The sequence below is a fragment of the Lutra lutra genome, chromosome 1 (genome assembly GCF_902655055.1).
Source record: "Lutra lutra chromosome 1, mLutLut1.2, whole genome shotgun sequence".
NCBI lineage: Eukaryota > Metazoa > Chordata > Mammalia > Carnivora > Mustelidae > Lutra > Lutra lutra.
In genome coordinates, this window is record NC_062278.1 from 131,788,053 (window position 1) to 131,809,639 (window position 21,587).

The following is a 21,587-nucleotide window of genomic DNA, read 5'->3' on the forward strand; positions in this document are numbered from 1 at the left end:
CCACTTGGCAAAACTACAATCTAGTTAACCTCACTCCTCCACTCAAGCATATACAGGGCTAGAGAAGAGAAACATGCACAACCTGTTGAATGCTCTCACTGTAAATCTGTGACCTCCAGTAAGCCCCTACCTACCATTCCTTAGGCAATTGGCAGAAGTCCCCTAAAGTGCTACCTCCAATCTTTCGCCTCCCATTCTCTCTTGAATCCATAGGGGCTTGATAAATTTTTGTAGCAATGAACTAGCATTAAATTATGTCACCAGGCTTTAGACTGAAATTTAACTCTGTGAAAGTAAATTTTATATGAGATTTACTTCAAGTTATCCTGAGTTAGAATATGTTTCTGAATATTCCCCTTAGTACAACTTAAGATAAAACTAAAAGCAGACAATGAATAGCAGAGTATATTAAGATTTAAGCTCACTAGCCAACTTCCTTTAAACCTACCCTGATTCCTTAGATCAGGGGCTCCTATCCTTCTGGCCCAAAAGAATGTCCGTTACTGCAGGCCGATGTTTTTATTCTCAGCCTAAAAAAAAATTGAGACAGTTTTAAATGAGAAGTTAATGGAGAATATAATTATCAATAACTCTCAAAATATTTCAAGGCTATTTTTTGTGCATCAGGTCAACAGGCTAGGATTTTCCAAGGCCAAAAAATAATGTGACAATGCTAAAGGAAAACATCCATATGAGGAATAAAAACTGGATTAAGGAATGACTAAGTACTTATTTTATTTGCAAATGTGAACTTTTCTCCTAAAAAATGCATTCTGATTTTCCAGCACTGCCATAGAAAAGACTCCATGTCCATGTTACCACACTTAATTTGCAGGTGTTAAGGTACCTAATGAACTGCCAAAGAAATTACTAGTTCCTTTTAAAAATAACTGCCAAAACCGTTAGCAACACTCAATTAAATGGTTCTGTGGGTCCATAAAATTGTGCCAAAATACCTCTTTCAATGTGAAGCACTAACTGATTTTCCCTTCATATTTAGGTAAATTCTCAAGGTAAAATGATATATTTGAATACACCTGCTATTATAAAAGATGCCCTAGGGAATCCTATTGCACTGTTTGTGGGAATGCAAACTGGTACAGCCACTCTGGAGAACAATACAAAAATTCCACAAAAACCTAAAAATAGAACCACCTTATGATCCAGCAATTGCACTACTAGGTACCCAACGGCTACAAAAATACAGATTCGGAGAACATGCACCCTGATGTTTACAACAGCATGATCAACAATAGCCAAGCTATGGAGAGAGCCCAAATGTCCATTAACCAAGGAATGGATAAAGAAGATACACAAATATTTATGGAGATACTAGCCATCATCAAAAAGAAAAATCTTTGCCATTTGCAATGATGTGGATGGAGCTAGAACGTATTATGCTAAGCAAAATAAGTTAATCAGAGAAAAGAAATACCCTATAATTTCTCTCATATGTGGAATTTAAGAAACAAAACAGATGAACATATGGGAAGAGGAAAAAGAAAAATAAAGGAACGAGGGCAACAAACCATAAGAGACTCGATGACAGAGAACAAACCAAGGGTTGATGGAGGGAGGTTGGGTGGGGGGGGGCAGGGAGGCTAGATGGGTGATGGGTATTAAAAAGGGCACTTGTAGTGAGCACTGGGTATTGGTATGTAAGTGATGAATCACTGAATTCTACTCCTGACACGAATATTGCACTGTATACTAACTAAAATTTAAGTAAAAATAAAGGCTGCCCTAGGAAGGCACTTACATATTCCATGCCACAAAACTGCATACCTGATACCCAATCGCCTTTAAATTTTTCTCGACTTCAAACTCCTAGGAAACAAAGCTACTCCTCTGTATTCCTATTACCTAGTATTGTAACAATGTCCAGTCTTTTTTACCCATTTAATATGCTGCCTTACTTAGATGATGTGGCAATCATCTGATCAGTAAGGCCAAGGATATTTTAAATATTATGATTTTTAAGGATGAGATGTACTTATTGCATAAACATTCAAATTATACAGCAAAATACCAAAACAAAAATAAAAATCACTTGGAAAAAACACTACTAGGATTTTATGGAACATTCTTCATGTGTTCACACATATACATATATGCATTTACAATTTTATATAAATGGGTTATTTGTGTTATCCTGTGATCAGAATTGTTTTAACTTACTAATATGTCATGGATGCCTCTTCATAAAAACAAAGAACTGCCACATATTTTTTTTTGGTGGGGGGGAACAGAGTTTATTGCATTCACCTTAAAAATTGAAAGAATGTTCTCTTTTATGTAGTTTCACTGTGGGGAAATAAAACATTGAGAGATTCTCTACTTAACTGATACCTAAATGTATAATACATTAAAAACAAACCATAAGTGACTCTTAATCTCACAAAACAAACTGAGGGTTGATGGGGGGAGGGGGGTTGGGAGAGGGGGGGTGGGGGTTATGGATATTGGGGAGGGTATGTGCTATGGCGAGTGCTGTGAAGTGTGTAAACCTGGCGATTCGCAGACCTGTACCCCTGGGGATAAAAATGTATGTTTATAAAAAATAAAATTAAAAATCAACTCAAAAAAAAAAAAAAAAAAAAAAATACATCTCATATGAAATATTTCTTAACGTGACTAGAGAACTCCCTAATTGGAGTTAGGGTTGTTGATGCATTTATAACTGAATTTCAGAGCTGGTGAGGGGGGTACTTGGAAGGTTTTCTTATAGATCCCTCTGTTTTACGGACAAGGAAACTGAGGTAGGACTCTGACCCTTGGCACAAAGGTTCAGTGGTACAGGCAGAATTATGATTTTAATTGACCAAATCTGATTCAGTGCTGTTAATCCTTCTGCCATCTTGAACACTGTGAAGACCTTGCCTTGGAGAAGTGAGCCCAATCCTCATAACCCATTGTATCTGTCCTTGACACTCTCTAGATGCTCATCAGAGAGCCCAGTGCCACATTATTTTAATGGCTACATAGTATTCCATGGTAGACATATACCATTATTTAATAATGTCTCCTACTAATGGATATCTAGGTTATCCTTAGTTTAATCTTACCAACATAAAACTGCCATGGGTATCTCTGTGCAAGCATCTTGTAATAGTTGTGCAACTGCTTTCTCTAGACAAATTCTAGAAGTTGAACTGTTAGAACGAAGTGCAAGCATACTTTACATTTCTCTGTTGTCAAACTGTGCTCCAGAAAGATTTAACAACACAGACCCAACCAACCATAGTGCTCCAAAGATCCCCACACTCACCAACACCATTAGGTCTTATTTCATAATCACTGACAATTTGATTTCTACTTTCATGTTAAGGATATTAACAACAAACATGCTCTAAATATTTTGCAATTACATCTTTCAATCTTGTTTATAGTGATTTTCATTATGTAAGTTTTAAATTATGTTATAAAACTTAGCAACTTTTTAAGTTTCATTTTCATGACACATAAGGAAAGATTCCATCAATCCAAACTTTTTAAGACTATCAGTATTTTCTGCTGATATTATTCTTAACCTTTCTATCAGAAATGCCTTTGAGAACCTGATAAAACCAGAATCACCCACAAAAAATGCCCTTAACTATAAATTTTGTAGACAATTTCACACAGTTCAAAAACTCATTAACTAAATGTGTGATCTTGCCCAAATCACATTTTCTGTATGTTATGATTCTCGCAAATTAATACAGAATGATACAATATTTCTCTATCATAGAACTATTTGTATAAGCATGATGCAGAATACCTACTATATGCACAGGTTAATAAGCAGGCTTCCTTATTATAATACCTCCTTTCTCAAGAACTCTTTCCCCAATGTTTGGTTCCTCTTCCCATGTACATTACATGAATAATTTGTAAGTAAACATGTAAAGAGAAGTTCTCTTCACTTTTTGTCCATCAGCATTTCTGGCTGGGCCCACAAATATGTATAGGTCTGATGAGTTAGGAAAGAATGCAAAAGGATTTCTTTACCATTCTCTACACTCTGTGCTCATCTCAGAGAACCTCGAGTTTTTTCTGAAATTTCATAATTTTTATTAAAGTTCTTACTTGCTCATCACTTATTTTCTAGCCACTTTCAATTTCTATCAATCATAAGTCTTTCATATTTATCACTCTGTAGGATACAGCTTAAACTAAAACTCCAATGAATTAGGGAAAATTGAAAAAAATGTAAAACTCATGAAGGCCATAAACTGTAAAGTGTTGAGAGAAAGTAACAGAAGAGAAGCCAATAACTATTCCAGAAGGAGTTGAAGTACTAAAATCCAATATTCTGGTTCACAAGTATAACATTTCTTTTTTTTTTTAATAAAGATTTTTTTTTATTTATTCCACAGACAGAGATCACAAGTGAGACAGAGATCACAAGCAGGCAGAGAGGCAGGCAGAGAGAGAGGGGGAAGCAGACTCCTTGCCAAGCAGAGAGCCTGATGGGGGGCTCGATCCCAGGACTCTGGGATCATGACCTGAGCCGAAGGCAGAGGCTTTAACCCACTGAGCCACCCAGGTGCCCCAAGTATAACATTTCTTACTGTAAAATATAAATAGTAAGTACATTATCAAAATGTAAGCTATTCATGTAATAGCTGAGCCATGCAACCCAATGAAATTCAAGACGAAGGTACTTTAATCAGTGTTCCCATAGCATTCTCACAAAATTCAGAAGAAGAGTAGAAATCTAGGTTACAGGCCAAGCTCTGGTACACATGAGCTACTAACTGGCCTTGCACAAGTCACTTCCCTTCTTCCAGATTAAAAATTCTCAGATTAAACATAAATCCTAACAAAGCCTCATTGGCCCTAAGGCAGCTCTCCATTGTGGACTTCTGTAGCTCTCAGTATCTAAAGCTCTAAGACTTTTAATTATTTGTTCAATGTCTATCCTCTCTATTTGGTGGTAAGCTCCATGTCTATATTCACTGCAGATCTGTTCCTTACACAGTGCCTGGCACAGCAGGGAGGGAAGGAGGGATGAAGAAATAATTGAATCAATAAACTGGCAATCAAAAAACAAGGTGGTAAACCAGAAGACCTCTAGGGTGTTTGGATGCTAATGTATTAAGGGCGTTTTTTCCTCTTGAATTTTATAAATGCTTGGGTTTAATTAGGTTAATACATTTATGGATCACCTAATTTGAATGGAGTCTTATGCTTTGTCTCCAGGGAGAAAAAGGGTGGCCAAGGATACATGAGAATTAGGTCTTGTCCCTGCCCTTCAAAGAAATGGGTCTGACTAGAAAAAAAAAAAATAGAATAAAACAACTAGGATGAAGGAACAGAACTTTAATGAAAATAATGACTTCACCAGAAAGATGGAGAACCAGTAACAGAGTAAGTGGTCTGAGCAAGAGGAGCTGGGATGACTCTCAATTATGAGAATGCACGACATAGAGAGGTGTGCTGACTCTTCTTCACACACATAGACCAAGTGAGACCTGACAGAAAAGAACCTAGGCCTCTTCCACTTTCTGGTAGTGAAAGGAAAAAGAATTGGAAGGGGAGGTGAACCATTAGAGACTATGGACTCTGAAAAACAATTTGAGGGTTTCGAAGGGGTGAGGGGGAGAGGTTGGGGGAACCAGGTGGTGGGTATTAGAGAGGGCACAGATTGCATGGAGCACTGGGTGTGGTGCAAAAACAATGAATACTGTTATGCTGAAAAGAAATAATTAAAAAAAAAAAAAAAAAGAATCCCTATAAGTCAAAAGTAGGAATCATGTTCCTGAGATTGTAGGGTTACAAGAGAGGAAAAGGTAAGATTTAGATCAACAGATAAACTCAGATCTGGCTGAATCAGTCCTACTACAGACTGCTTTGGAGGCAAACAGAATTTGGACCTGTTTAGAAAATAAATGTTACTCCAGGGAGAACCAAGCAAGTGGTTATTGAACAGAAATATAGGAATGGTAAGTAAGTGAAGGTAAAGGGAATGAGAAACACAGACTACAGGAAGAAAATATTGATGCACCAAAACCCCCTATTCTGAGATCCTGTCATGTGCTTCTCACAATACAGGAAATATAAATAATGGCATTGTCCATGCTTATAGAGGCCTTATTATTGTCTAATTGTGGAGACAATTGAGGAAAGAATTCTAGTAAGAAATAAAGCCTCCCAGTAGCAAAAAAAAAAAAAAAAAAAAAAAAAGTGGTCTCAAACTATACTATTTAAAGACGCAAATCTAGGTAAACACAAAGGCCTCAAGCAGTCTGTGAAATGGGGCTTTGCCTTGGCACTTCTGTTTTTGGACTCCTAATTCCTCAGGAGCATTCTTCCCCCATTTTGCCCACTCTGGGGAGGAGGGCTGGTAGGCACAAGAAAATAGCCGCAACACTTAGCAGCCTGCCTTGCAGCCAAACAAAAGAGGAAGGCAACCCCAAACAGACAAGATGGGGTAACAAGCGCACATCTGACTGCAGCAGTGATTCCAAGGGCAGAGCAGGATGCGACTTGCACAAGATGCAAGCCCCTTTTCCTTCCTCTGAGGGGGCAAACCCTCAGAGGGTCCAGTCAGCTCTTCCTAGACAGGGCCTAACCCCATCAGCTCTTCTTCATAAATTCTGAGGGAAGAGGAGAGAGCTTCCAGGAACAGCAGAAAGTTCTGATTAAGCTCACAGGGCAAGAAATTGAGAGGTTTATTTAAAACTGAAGGTGGAGCAGGATCTCTGACCTAACACAAGTCAACAAAGCAGCCACATATTTGAGCTGATAAACCTCTCTCCTTCCATTTGCTTTTCTTATCCTGCTGCCCATAGTTTTTTAAAAAAAAAAAATCCACCTTGCTCAGAATTTCTTTTTCTTGCTTTCTCCAACTATAAATATTTCTGTGAGGAAGAGCACATGGCTGAGGCCCTGGTATCTCCCTGCCCTTCAGAAGTATTAATGAGCCACTAAATACAAAGCAGTTGCACAGTTTATTGTTCCCAGTCACCCTTTCTTCTCCCCTAAAACACACTCAGATATGGGCACTCTCTCCATCAATGCCTATGGAGTGAAAATGTCAAGGGGCTCCTATTGCCTGCCTAGAATAGGACATCATTCAAAGAAGTTACACTAGATCATCTTTCTGATTATGAGGGGGAAAAAATTCTCTTAATCCTCCAAAAGAGGAACCTGGAAAGAATGTAACACATCTTTCCATACCACAAATACTTTCGTGGCATTTTATATATTTCCTTCAAAAGCCTGAGGTAAAAAGAAACAAAACAACTGGTAAAGGTCCATTTAGCAATATACATGAATAAACAGAGTGCAGAAGAATCCAAGCAGCTGTATTCCTGTCTCTAACCAAAAAAATTTCAAGAACAAAAAAAGAGACAAAATTAATTCAATGAGAACTACACATCTATATGAAATTATGGTCCATTTTAGTAACTAAAAAACCAATAAATCCAACTAGAAAAGCAATACAAGCATTTAAATTATCTTACCTTGGTAGAAAAAAAAATAAGCCTTATTTTGCGCATGAAACAGTAAGAAAAATTGTGAAAATGGAAGAAAAAAAAGGGGAAAAGTTAGATTTTATGAAACCAAAATTTATAGACCTAACAGGTGGCCTAAATCATTTGAACAAGTAGAAAACCATAATTTAAATAGAATGAACAAAGGAAACACTGATATGCTGGTAGCTCCATAGTCAGAGAAGGGCAGAGCTGCCAGGAGAGCATCACCATCATTTGAGAACACTGGCAGGTTTATTCATGCTAACACGTTATAATTGAGAATCAATACAGGGCAGAGTCTGCTTAAATGAACTCCAAGAGTTTGTCCAAGCAATCCTGTTAATGTCATGTTCCATTTTATTAAATGATGTTTGGAGTAAGAAGTCTGTTGGTTGGGCCTTAGAAAACTTTGTTTTAAAGAGGTATACCTTACTTAATTTACAATGACAGCTATAATCATAGCATTTGGGCTTTATGATAAATCTCACTATATATGAGAGGAAATAAATGTGAAGAAAATTAATCCCTTATCAAGGTCATGTAGAGTGACGTTGAAGTTGCTGTCAATTTCTGATATAGGCAGATATACTAGGCCATCATGAATGTCCATGAACATAATTTTCACAGTCCCAAGAGGAGGGAGGAGAATATATCTTTAGGTGTGCGCTGTTAGGGCTAGGAGTACTGGGGTTTTTATCAAAGAAAGATGTAGTTAGAGAAGGTATGGAAGTAGTAAATATGGATAATCAAGAATTGTGTTGGAGATCAGCTCTACTAGGATGTTCAGTAACTTAATCAGCAAGCACATGTAATGAGCCTACATGTAGAAGTCTATTAGGAAGGCAGAAAAGAGGACACAGGTGGAAAAGCACCCCAAGTACCATGCTCATAATCATACTGTAAGGTAGTATTATAAATCCCATCCTAAAAGAAAATTGAGGCTAACAAATCAAGTATTTTGCCCAAAGTCACATTTCTAAAAGCTGTTATAGACAGGATGGGTATACAGATTCAGTACTAGGCCAAGGATCTATCAATACTACCAAACCAAATGGTCACTGAAGAAAAAAAAGGGGCATTCTATGCAGAGGGGAGAGAATGGGACTAAGGACCAGTTTGAATTAGGAGAAATTTATGCATAGAAAGAGGAGAAAGAAAGTCAGAAAGTTGGAGTCAGACAGGGACAGCCTTGATGCCTACTTAAGAAGCACCTTGTCCAGCAGCCAGCTGGGAACCATGGAACTTTGGAAATCAGAGAAAAATCTAAAAAGCGGAGAAAGAGTCTAAAGAATCTAAACAAGGCATTAAGAAAAGGCATTTGGAGAAACACCAGAAAGAAAAAAATATTTAAAATCAAGCACTGTACTAACATGGAATTTTGGTATCTCCAAGTAAAAACCTAATTTTCTAAGTTGGAAATCCCTAAATAATATCCAATTATTTAATGCTTTACCAGTACAAATAATGAAAAATTTCAGACGTGATCCAGTAAGTCTTCTTTCCCATAGAAAAGGGACAGCTTTTGATAGCTAAGAGAAACAAGTGCCTGTCTTCTTCCTTGTTCACAAAGCCCCCTCTAAGGGGGTGTGCTGTAAACACTGTGTCATGTTTGAGGACATTTACTTCAGCCACAGCTTTACTTCTAAGAAAGGTGAAGGCCAAGATGCAATGAGGGGCTCAGGAGGGAAAAGGTAGAGAAGGATCAATTTCTGTGGACCATTTCTGTGGCTCACAGGAAGGACAGGGCAGTTCACCAAGACTAGAGGTTGCAATCCTGCCCTCAAGCATCTGCACTCACAGTCCTTACCCCTGTGCACATTTACCACTCACAAGGAGTAGTAGGACAAAAATCTCAGGACTCAGGATCCTGGCTCTCGGCCATCTTTCAAAATCTCCTTACACCCCAGAGGGAGAGGGCTTTACTGTTGCTACAGAATCTTCATGGAGGGGCTGCAAATTAATTCCTGACTCTATCAGAATTATGATTTAATTTTTGTAAAAAATTGCATATGCACAAATTTGAGTTACCTTAGCTTACACTGTAAGATTAGTACTTCTTTAAAATTAAAGATTTTAATCCGGAAATATGTGGTTATCTAATATAAATCTTCCTGTTTAGAAAAAAATGAGTATGTGTTAAACCTCACTGGATATAATTCTATATATATTTTTTTTAAGATTTTATTTATTTATCTATTTGACAGACAGAGATCATAAGCAGGCAGAGAGGCAGGCAGAGAGAGAGGAGGAAGCAGGCTCCCTGCTGAGCAGAGAGCCCGATGCGGGGCTTGATCCCAGGACCCTGAGATCATGACCTGAGCCGAAGGCAGCGGCTTAACCCACTGAGCCACCCAGGCGCCCCTAATTCTATATTTTTCCCTTCTCTTTCCATTAAATTTTTTTTTTTCAATAGAGAGGATGGAGAGGGATCTTCATAGAGTTAGAAGAGGAGAAACTGCAGCAAATGATTCATCTTTGCTCTTTTTAATCTCAGTAGTCAGCAGCTGGGTGAGAAACCTGATCCCAATCACCTCTCAATAATAGACCATATTCTTTTCTCAATCAACAGTTGCAGAAGCTCTGCTGAACTCCTCTTCTGCTGCTTTCAACAAAAGTTGCATCTCTCTAAGGAAATACTGATTGTCCATATGTGGTACCACCATGCTCTAGCTACTCGAGAGGTGTGAGAGCCTTAAATGAATTCCATGAACGAATGGTCTGTTTGCGCTGCCGTAGATTGCACCACTCACAGCTGTAGGGGTCCATGGAGCCAGGACCTTCGTTATTACCCTGACACAGAACCTTCAGTAAGGACAGAGCCTTCTGTGATATGAGAATGCATTACCTTGTAAAGTCACAATCATTAGTTTGAATGAAATTAATTCTCCAAGATCAGTGGTAAAAGCACAAAACACAAAACATTAAATCTGCTTTGTAAGGCCCCCCAGATGATAGCATCTATATGGAATTTATTTTCAGAGTCATAAGCCAAGTCATTTTCCTTTGTAGAACTGGAATCTTTCAAACTCAGCTGTTGAACAATTGTCAAAGATGTCAAAACGTCATTCAACATTTAGACAGCCACCTAGCTATTATTCCTGTGGGATACATGGGTGGCTGAGAAAATCACATTTGACAGATGCAAAAAAATAAGATATCCATATGGAAAATACAACTCTTCATTTTCCAATCATCTAGCCCAGCAATTTCCCTACTTATCTACACTGAGATGCAGCCAATCTTCCCAAAAGAATGGATTCAGACCTTTTTCACAATTGCTACTGAACATGTAAGCTTCCCAAATAATCTTCCAATTCTTTATTATACACATAACCCACAAATACTATTTATCCTGATTCTAGGAGTTAAGAATTCAGGGTCCTAATGCTAGAGAGCTCATGTTTTATCACCCTACACCCCACCATTGCTCCTTTCTAGAGAAACTGCCAGTACCACCATCATTACTGAGGCAAGCAGCCCAGGCTATAGCTGTTTGGACCAAGAGAGGGCATCAGTACCCCTAAGATTTCTGTAAAAGAGATTTAATCAGTAGGGATGATAGTTACTACAGAAGTATCCTATTCCTTTTCTTCTTGGTCTGTACACAGATCACCAGTTAGGTTGTGGGGACAAAAAGGAAAAAAACAGGAACAGAAATACATGAGGAGAGAAGCCAAAATTGAAATGTGCATGTTAAGGGTCAAGAAGTAGCATATGAATTGACCAACCACTGGTAGTAGTAGTACAGACACATCCTGGAGTTGCAATAGATCAGAAACAATCTTCCTTGTCCTGAGTTAGGTCCTACCTCTGTGAGAGCTGACCAAACTATACCTCCTTCTCATTCTGAAGACCGCTGGAATTCTTCCCAACTTGATACCTGTCTGACATTGTTTTATTTTCTCATGCATCCTTAAGCCTTCCATTTATTAAGGTAATTTGAACAAGTTTCTGTTCTTATAATCAGAGACATTTATATGGGCCCCACAACAAAAGGACTCAAAGTGTTCCTTTTCCCTTTATTAACTATAACACAATCTTAGATATCCCATTTGAACCTACATATAACCTCACAAATTTAGGGACTACTTTGCTAATACTTGCCATCACTGAAAGAAAGGAAATGGCTAACAAAGCCTCTCCCTTGGCTTGCCTTTTCATTACTGTTGCATTTTTTTCTGCTGCCACATGTAGACAATTTATTTTCAAGCAGATGTGGAAGATTTAGCTACAGTGAGTTGAGAGTGAAAACCTGGTATCCTATGGGAGCTTCAGTAGTCTCTCCATTTTCTGTGGCACTGACAGATTCTCCTGTGTGATTTCGGAGTTGATTTCAAGGTCAATTTTGCATTGGCAAAATCTGATTCTTCCAATCCCTACAGGATAAAGTTGACTCCCAAAGCTATTCCAGCACTGAGAAAAGGTCAGGTTATATCAAAAATTAATGAGCCAGCCCCCACAAAGCTCCTGTATCTTCCCAACTAATTACTCCTCCCTCCCCCCAAAAAGACACTCCTCTATCTAGCAGCCAGGTATTTTTAATCACAGGTATTTGGAAATGGGAGTGAAAGGACATGTTGGTTGACTCACTGACTTGGTTAGAGTAATATGAGCAGTTAGTGACCTGGGATACTAAACATCCTATAGTGGACATGAATGGACAGAAAAGTTCCATACAACGATGAATCATTCTATCAAAATGCTAATAGCACTTCCCTTGAGAAACACTGAGCCCTCTCCAAAAAGCAGGAAAGAAAGGCAAACCAAAGAGAGAATGGCAGTAAGAGAACAAGCAATGCATTCCACCAGAAGTGAAGCAGTCAAGTAAGGGTTGTCTAAGGATCAATCTCAAGCCCTGTTGACCTCCTTCCCCACATCTCCAACAATACTACTCATGGCACACTCCCCACTCTTATTCCCTCTACAAAACAATCTTGAGCTCAGTTAGATTTAAATTAGATCTTTTTAAAAACTGTCTTTATTTCCACGTCTTTTCATTTGTTCTAATTATGATAGTTTCTGGGCAACTAATATTGGTAATAGTAATAGATAATATCAACTGAAAATTCTTCCACATTCCTAAAATTCATTATCAACTGAAAATCCTTCCATGTTGCTAAATGGTTTAATTATTAAATTTGTGCTGTAATAGGTCTGTTGAAAATTTGCTTTAGAGACTAATTCTTCAGGGCATAACTCCCTAGAGGTTCATCTTATGAAACACTTTTTTGAGGCACACTGGGGCTTGGCAGAAGCAGAGGTGAAAATTCTCTTGCCACTCTCCCAGACTCGTTGCTAAGCTCTAGGCAGTATCAAAAGAGACATCCTACACAAACAAGCTTCACCAATGAGGGTCAGGATGTGGAGAGACCAAATGGAAAGAGACAGCTCAGAAACCTTGAGTTAAAGGGCAAATATTTTAGAGGTAGTATACTCAATTATGTCAGAGAGACAAGCCCACGGCACTTTCTGTAAGAGATTAAACAGCAAGGTAAAAAAGTTCAGCAAGATACACTCACAGACTTAAAAGCTCCTCAAGATAAAGTCCAAAATGCAATTGTTTTAAATGAGGCAATGTCTTGTTATAACAAGAGCACACTATCACTAAAAATAAGGGTTTCCAATAAATAGGGTCCTTACAGACTAAAGCTCTATGCCCAGTAAAAATTCCTGGGATTATGGACATAGCCTGTGTCTGCACTGTCCAATATGGTATCAACTACATGTGGCAATGAAGCACTTGAAATGTGGCTAGTGCAAATGAAGGACTGAATTTCTAGTTTAATGTTAATTAAATAAAAATAAATACATGAGGTTAGTGGCTACTATATTGAACAAGGCAGGAAAAGGCTTAGACCATGATTTGGGAAAATGATCTAAGAGGTTATCACACACACAAAAAAATCTTACATATCTTCTGACCACCTGGAAAAATACTTTCTTGGTGTCCTCCCTGCCACACAGACACAATTCATAAGATTTCACAACATCAGAAACGACAAGAACAGTGTTTTTCAAATTTAAGCATCCATCAGAATCACCTGAAGGTCTTACTTGTTGTAAATTCTGTGGTGTCTAACAATTACAGGGACCAGAAACACAGCAAGGCTGAACTCAAAGCTGCCAGGACAGTCTACCCCTAATTCCTGCACTGACCCTATCTTAGAGTCAAAATAAGGCTTTCTGTTAGAATAATGTAATTGCTTCAGGTCTAGGTGAGGGTTACTGCCTCTTTCACCATTTCAACAAGAGTTCTAGAATTAACAAAAGAACATGTTATATTAGAACCTTTTATCTATCACTCAAAAGGCATACGATTAAAGATAAACCCTTTCTGTACTCCCAAAGAAGAAACAGAAATAAAAAGGTTCTAGAATAAAAATGTTTCTCCAAACATTCTTGTGTATTGTATTACCAGCAAAATTGTTCTAGGATCAGCAGTCAATTGGGAGGATAGATTTTTTTTGAGAGTTACTTTTTTTGTCAATTTAAATTCAAATTAGCTGACATATAGTGTAGTATTGGTTTCAGGAATAAAATATAGTGATTCAGGAGTTCCTGGATGGCTCAGCTGGTTAAGCATCTGCCTTTGGTCTAGGTCATGATCTCAGGGTCCTGGGATAGAGCCCTGCATGGGGCTCCCTCCTCAGTAGGGAACCTGCTTCTCCCTCTCCCTCTGCTGCTCTCCCTGCCTATGCTCTCTCACTCTGTCAAGTGAATGAATAAAATCTTAAAATATAAATGTAAATATAAATACACACACACACAGTGAGTCATCACTTATGTGTACACTCAGGGCTCATCACAAGTGCCCTCCTTAATGACCATCACCCATTTATCCCATCCTCCCAGACATCTCTCCTCCAGTAACCCTCAGTTTGTTCTCTACTTAAAAGTCTTTTATGCTTTATCTCCCTCTGTTTTTTTAATCTTACTTGTCCTTCCCTTCCCCTATGCTCATCTGTTTTGTTTCTTAAACTTCACATAAGTGAATCATATGGTATTTGTCTGACTTACTTTGCTCAGCATAATACACTCTAGTTCCGCCCACATTGTTACAAAAGGCAAAATTTCATTCTTTTTGATGGCTGCATAATATTCCATCATACATATATATCACATCTTTCTCATCTATTCGTCAGCCAACGGACATTTGGGCTTTTTCCATAATTTGGCTGTTGTTGATAGTGCTGCTATAAACATTGGGGTACATGTGCCTGCTGCATCATCATTTTTGTATCCTTTGGATAGATACCTAGTAGTACAATTGCTGGGTCGTAGGGCAGTTCTATTTTTAATGTTTTGAGGACTTTCCATACTATTTTCCAGAGTGGCTGCACCAGTTTGCAAAAGGGGTCCCCTTTCTCCACATCCTCATAGACATGGCTGTTTTCTGAGTTATTAATTTTAGACATTTTGGCAGATGTGAGGTGATATCGCATCATGGTTTTGATTTGTATTTCCTTTGAGGATTACTTATGTTCTTTGGTATACTTACACATCAGTCACTTTAACATTAAGAGATTACCCCCTCAAAAACAATTTCTTAGATGTGGTATGTACACACACACACACACACACACACACACGGGAATATCACACAGCCATAAAAAAAATGAAATCTTGCCACTCATGACAACATGGATTAATCTATGTTGAGGAAAATAAGTCAGACTAAGAAAGACAAATACCCTATGATTTCACTCATATGTGAAATCTAAAAAACAAAACAAATGAATAAACAAAGCAGAACCAGACCTATAAACAAAGAGAACAAACTGCCAGAGGCGAGGGAGGTGGTTGGATGGGCATAAATGGGTGAAGGGAAGAGGGAGGTACAGCCTTCTAGCTATGGAATAAGTCACAGGAATAAAAGGCACAGCATAGGGAATATAGTCAATGATCTAGTAATAGCATTGTATGGTGACAGATGGGAGCTACATTTGTGGTGAGCATAGCAGAACATAAAGAAATTGAATCAGTATGTTGTACACCTGAAACTAACACAACATTCTGTGTCAACTATATTTAAATTTAAACTTTCTAAAAAAGCAATTTCCTTCACTTTTCTTCTCAATAACCTTTCTGCCTCCTTCACTCCCTCTTAACTTCCCAGAAGAAAGCCTTCATTCAGAATATTTTGCTGCAATGAATAGGACATGAAGCTTTCAGATAAAATCAGAATCCAGTACTGTTCATTATTTCCCCTACCACTAATCATTTGCCCTTCTTCAAACTCCCAATATTCCTCAGCTAATACCTGCACAACAGGTGTCCTTCAGACCTGGAAATTTGGGAAGACAGATGTTTCTTAACCTTTATAGAGCCCCCATGTGGTCATACAGTACTATGTACATCACTTCCTTAGGTACAGAGTTATTAATTCTGTGTCCCATTTGCAGGTAGGGAAGCTAACAAAATGAGGCTAAATGGTTAAAATACAGTCCCAGAAAAACTCAGCAAAATTTAATCCCTTCAGTGTATTACTTTAGCAGTGGTTCTCAATCAGGCAATTTCCTGCCCCCAGGGGACAATGGGTGGTTTGTCTCTGCCCCCAGAGACATTTTTAACTGTGGGGAATACTACTGGAATCTAAAGGGTAGAAGCCAAGGACCCTGCCAAACAGGCGACAGTGCAGAGGACAGCCCCCCCACAAAGAACTGCCTGGCTCAGAATGCCAACAGTGCCAAGAATGAGAACCCCTGCTCCTCTGGGAAATCTAGCATGACTTTCTTTCGCCCCCTAATCAATAAAGAATGGCTCCCTCTACAGTTTGATCCTTGTATAGTATTTACACAGAAACATGGCAATCAAGTGCTATTTCTGGCATTCTATACTTTTTAGTTACTTTAAACATACAAAATATATGGGAGTCATAGAGGAAAATGAGGACAGCTAGCAAAGGCTACCTTCTTTCCTTTAATGAGAAAACCTAGCAAATACCAGGTCCCTGCACTAGCAACCTCCAGGCCCTGAGCTATGATCTGTATCTGGCTGCTTACCCGGACTCTTCAGTTGTTCGTGAGCTTTGCAGCTGCCTTTTCTCTGCTTTGCTTGTCTCTAAGCATGTGCATCACTCCAGAGCAGTAATGATGTATGCTTATGGGAATCTCCAGAGATCTACAGTCCCTAATTGTCTATTTCGTTCAGTAAATTGTACTCATTACTGAGCCATGTGAGGCACTGAAGGACATCAGCCTTTCTGGGTGCCTTCTGTATGAGCCTGGGTAATGGGACATTATCTGCCAAGGGCTCCACAATACTGAACTGAGATGCTTAAAACCCTCCATCCAGCTTTTCAGCTGAGTACCATTTTTTTTAACCTCTCTCTTTCCTAACCATCCTTAGCTCTATTTAGATCCATATTAAATATAATTTTCTCTTCAAGGAGTCTGATTTCAGTTTAAGCTCTTAAAGCCAGGAAGCTCAGAAAGGTTATGATGTCCTTTCAACCCATCCTTCCTGGACCTCTACTTGCATTCTGACAAGTGCATTCCAAATAGTAAATTTCTCCCTCTGGTCTCAAAAATCTTCAGCACTGAAAATCCAAAGCCAGCTTTGATTATAATGCTCCCAGTGCCCACATTCATTATACCAAATAGACAGGAGTGAACAGACATGTAGCTTCCAGTGACACTAGATAAAATAAAATGGAACAGGCAGAATCATGTTTGCTACTATTATTATCCACCAAAATGGGAATCAACTCTCTAGTAAGCTGTTTCCTCCCTGGAAAAAAAATCTAAATGATTAATGAAGGAAAAGTTAGGCAAAGTAAGCCATGGAATAGGAAGATGCTGGGAGAGGGGAATATATGCCAACAGAGCTAACAGTAAGAAATGGCTACAGGAAAAATGCAGTTAGGCCTTATTCCCTTCTCTACTCATAATGTCAGAAAAGTCAACCAGCTCCTCTGTGTAAATCAAACCCATTCAAATTCACTGAAAAGTCCTCTGTTGAGATTTCCATGCAGAGTTTCCATCCCATCACTTTGATGAATTTTCTCTTCAAAATTGTTAATTAGTATGGTGTCTCTAAGTTGAATCAATAAAGGCTTTGGGAAACTTTAAAAGACAACTTCATTGCACTGACTCTAACAGGCTAGTGAGGCAAGAGCCTCTAGGACTTAGTAAAACCAGAAAACAATGGCAGAGAATGCCTTTGACTTACCCTGGAGTAAAGGGTGTGAGAGACTTCCAACGCACTTACATCCTCATGACCCATCAGCTCTGCTGCTTTTCACCACTCACTCACTTCTGCATGTTGGACCACCACTGACCGATCACCAACTGCCAAAAAAATAAATAAATGAAGACCCACAACTTGAAGTCCAGAGGCACTGCTCAAGTGAATTTGTGTGGTCTCTGTGCTTGACACATAGACCCAAACACATATAATGGCTCAAGCTCAACAAAAGTTTATTTCTGGCTCCCATATACATACTGAACAGGTAAACAGGTTGGGTCAGTCAGTGGAGCGGCCCTCACTGACACAGTGATCCAGGTACCCAGGCTAACGTAAGTTTTGCCACCTTTCTTAAAACTTGATTTCTAAACTTGCCCTAGGAATCTTCTCCATTCCAACCAGCCAGAAGTGGAAAACAGCATGGAAACTCACATGGTATTCCCTGTGTGTTTTTTTTCTGGAAGTGGCTTGCAACACCCTTCCACTTCCACTCACATTTTATTGGCTAGAATGAGTAACACAGCCACACCTAAGACCATGTGCTGCTGGGCAGCTAATAGTTATTATCTATCATACAAGGCTGCTCCAGACCAACCAAGATGACAACATTATATTTGATAAAACATTCTGGGTAAGACAGTAGCACAATAACCTTGACTTAATTACTTAACAAATAAATCTCTGTTCCCTGATTTTTTATCTGTAAAATACCTCTTCCCTCACAAGGTTAATGTGAAACTCCAAATGAGACTAAGCAGCACTTCTAGACTTTAAGGTGCACACACAGCACCTGGAAATCTTGATGAGATGCATTCTAATTCAGTAGATCCTGAGTGAAGCCTGAGACTCTGCGTTTCTCACAAGCTCCCAGATGATACCAATACTACTGTTCTCTGACCACACATTAAAAAGGAAATAGAGAATATTTTTGTAAACCAGAAAGTAATTTTCAGATATAAAGAATTATCTTGGCACCAAATTTGATTATAATTCCCAACTAGCTAGCACTTTTAGGAAATAGTCTAGGTACCATATAAAATTTCATATAGTCAGATTTCTAGAAATGGAAAGAATTTAAGTCTTGGTCACTCTTCTCTCTTATTTTCTAGACAAAGATATAAACTCAGAGATGCCAATAATGCCCCCAAAATCTCACAATAAATTAGTGTACTGGAATAGAATGCAGAAATTTTGACTTTTCTGCTAAACTCAACTGACAGCCTTCTGAAAAGGGTAATTTTCTTCTGTTAAAGGAAGAACAAATACTAATCTGGCCCATACCCAAAAGGAACCAGAAGATAGCATTCACCAGTTTGGGTCACTATGGTACCAAAGGTGACACAAAAAAGACATCAGGAGATTTTTAAGCAGATGTTCTTCATAATGTAGTGATTGCCACCAAAGTTGTGTTTCACATGTCCAAAACAGGACTTGAACATAAATTAACTTCTGTATATGCTCTGGCAAAACCAAAAATATTTTCAATATATAAAAACTTTGAGTTACTACTATTTGGGGGACAATTAGAAAAAGAAAAAGAGGGTGCCTGGGTAGCTCAGTGGGTTAAAGCCTCTGCCTTCAGCTCAGGTCATGATCCCAGGGTCCTGGGATCAAGCCCCACATAGGGCTCTCTGCTCGGCGGGGAGCCTGCTTCCCCTCTCTCTCTCTGCCTGCCTCTCTGCATACTTGTGATCTCTCTCTCTCTCTGTGTGTCAAATAAATAAATAAATAATCTTTAAAAAATAAAAAGAAAAAGAAAATAACTAAGAAGCAGAAGTTTCTATGATAAATCCTGAGGACAAAGAAAAGAACCTCAAAAAAAAAAAAAAAAAAGAAAAGAAAAGAAAAAGAAAAAGAAAATTAACCAAGAAGCAGAAGTTTCTATGATAAATCTTGAGGACAAAGAAAAGAACCTCAAGATTTTTATCCCTGACATGTATGCTATTTTTGCATCTCAGATCATGGTGAGTCCTAGGAGCTTACAGTAAAAAACACTGCAATGAAGGACCTCAGAAGTGAAACACAGGAGTCAACCCCCCAAATCACAAGTCAGAAAAGCACTAACTATCTGGAAATCAAAGCAGATTGGTGAAGAAAGGAGGCTCTTACAATGCATGTCCTCTTCAATGAAGGAACATGAATATGGAAGTGTTTTTGGTGAAATCATGAGGGAGTACTTACTGGGCAAGCAATGATAAATGGAAATCAATATTTGCACATCCATTATTAATTTAAAATGAATAAAATACTATTAGCATCTTCCTTTAGTGAGCAATTTTAAACATTTTAATAAAGGTAAAAGGTTCTAAGAACTTTCATAGTTTTACTTCTATACTCTACCCCCAACCCTCATGCACTATAGTGTCTTCGGCTCCTCAAAAACTCTCCCATCCTGGCAATTTTCCACAACCTACTCTAGACTCTAGAATTTCTACCCTATTTTTGTGCCATGAATTCTACTTCCCTCACCACCCCCCACCCAGCTTTGGCAGTCTGTTGAAGTCGAAGAAACTCCTCCTCAGAATAATGTGTTAAATGTTATAGGATTACAAAAGAAGCCTATTATATAGACATCTTTCCATGCAGCACTCAGAGTTCCATGAACCTAATATAAGAACATCTCATTGGTAAGGGACACTTCTAGGATAATGAAAGTTTTATTTTTCTTCTAGGAAACAGTATCCAAAAAGTTTTAAAACCCTAAGATGTACATAAAAAATTGTGTGCAGGATCAGTCAGTGAAGAACAAGCTGCAAAGAAAAGCCTGACCTTGAATCTCTAGCCAAACTCAACATTATTCGTGCTGTGGCTTTAAAATGATACATTAAGGAATTACTCAGAATTTTCTTTGGCCCCAGACCTATAGACACAGCATATTCTGAGTCTTGATGGCAAGTGGAGAAAGGCAGCATTGAAGGAGGAAAGATGGAGAGGAGTAGGAGCTTGGGTCCTAGTTCTCTAACAAGTTCTCTACTAACTAGTTCTGTTAGCTCGGTCAATCAGTCAGTTCTGAGTTGAAACTGCCTATAAAATTAAAAAGTTGAGTTAAACCACCTATAGGGTTTCTTCCAACTCTGAATTATTAGGATTTTAAGACAATACATAATCATTTCTCTGAAAAGAAATTGAGATTTCTTTTTGCCCTAGGCTCACAGTATGAAATTGCCTTCTAGATGAGAATTTTTCAGAGGCTTCAGAAATACAAGAGTCACCCTGCCACAGAATAAGACTTGAACGAATTTTAATAGACATGTATCACGTTAGCAATCCCAGTGATGAGGCAAGAAAATAGAGTTTCAGAAAGGCAAAGATTTATTTGAGGTCACATAATGAGGTGATATTAATGGACTGTGGTAACTACTGCCATCTAGCACCAGCAGGATTTTAGGATTCGGCATTGGTAGTAAAAAACCAGCTCATCAGTTCTCTTGGAGACAGAAATAAACCTCGAATAAGCTGAGCCATAGAGAGTGAACTGCACGAGGAAGCAGGTGACTGGGGTAATGACACCCAGAGGCAGCATCCTCTAGCTCAGGCAGGGTCAAAACTGAGGTTCTCATATACATTGTAACTTCACTGGCAACAGCACTCACCTTCAAATACTGGGGCTACAAATTCCATCTCAAAAAACAGTCAATAACAAAGAAAGAACAGCTATCCCAAAAGAGGGTAATAGATAAGTAAACTCTGGCTAGCAAACTTAATAAAACCAAAATTCAAGACTTTAAATACCATAATCTTGAAAGGACTGCATTAGCTAAGAAAACCTTAAAATACTTCTTGGTAATTTCCAAGTTTTAGAAGAAACAGATTCAGAATAACTTGGACCTATCTGGACAGCCCTGCAGTACAGTAACAACAGGCACTACTTTTACTAGGACTCTCACCACTACCTTCAGAGCATGTAATTACTGGATATTTATCGGGTTTAAAAGTCAC

General features: G+C 38.5%; 1 protein-coding gene across 11 annotated transcripts in view; it reads right to left on the reverse strand.

The window, feature by feature from the left end:
- The window catches only part of TMEM108 (transmembrane protein 108), a 377,903-nt gene that overhangs the window by 353,177 nt on the left and 3,139 nt on the right, over positions 1-21,587 (reverse strand). For 6 of the 11 annotated variants that reach the window (XM_047736880.1, XM_047736870.1, XM_047736845.1 and 3 more), the window contains exons 2-3: positions 17,634-17,752; positions 449-530 (exon numbers count right to left, since the gene is read on the reverse strand). The gene's annotated coding sequence lies outside the window, so the exon portion shown is untranslated. The remainder of the gene's footprint in view (positions 1-448; positions 531-17,633; positions 17,753-21,587) is intronic. The other 5 variants (XM_047736889.1, XM_047736836.1, XM_047736861.1 and 2 more) reach the window with 1 other exon arrangement.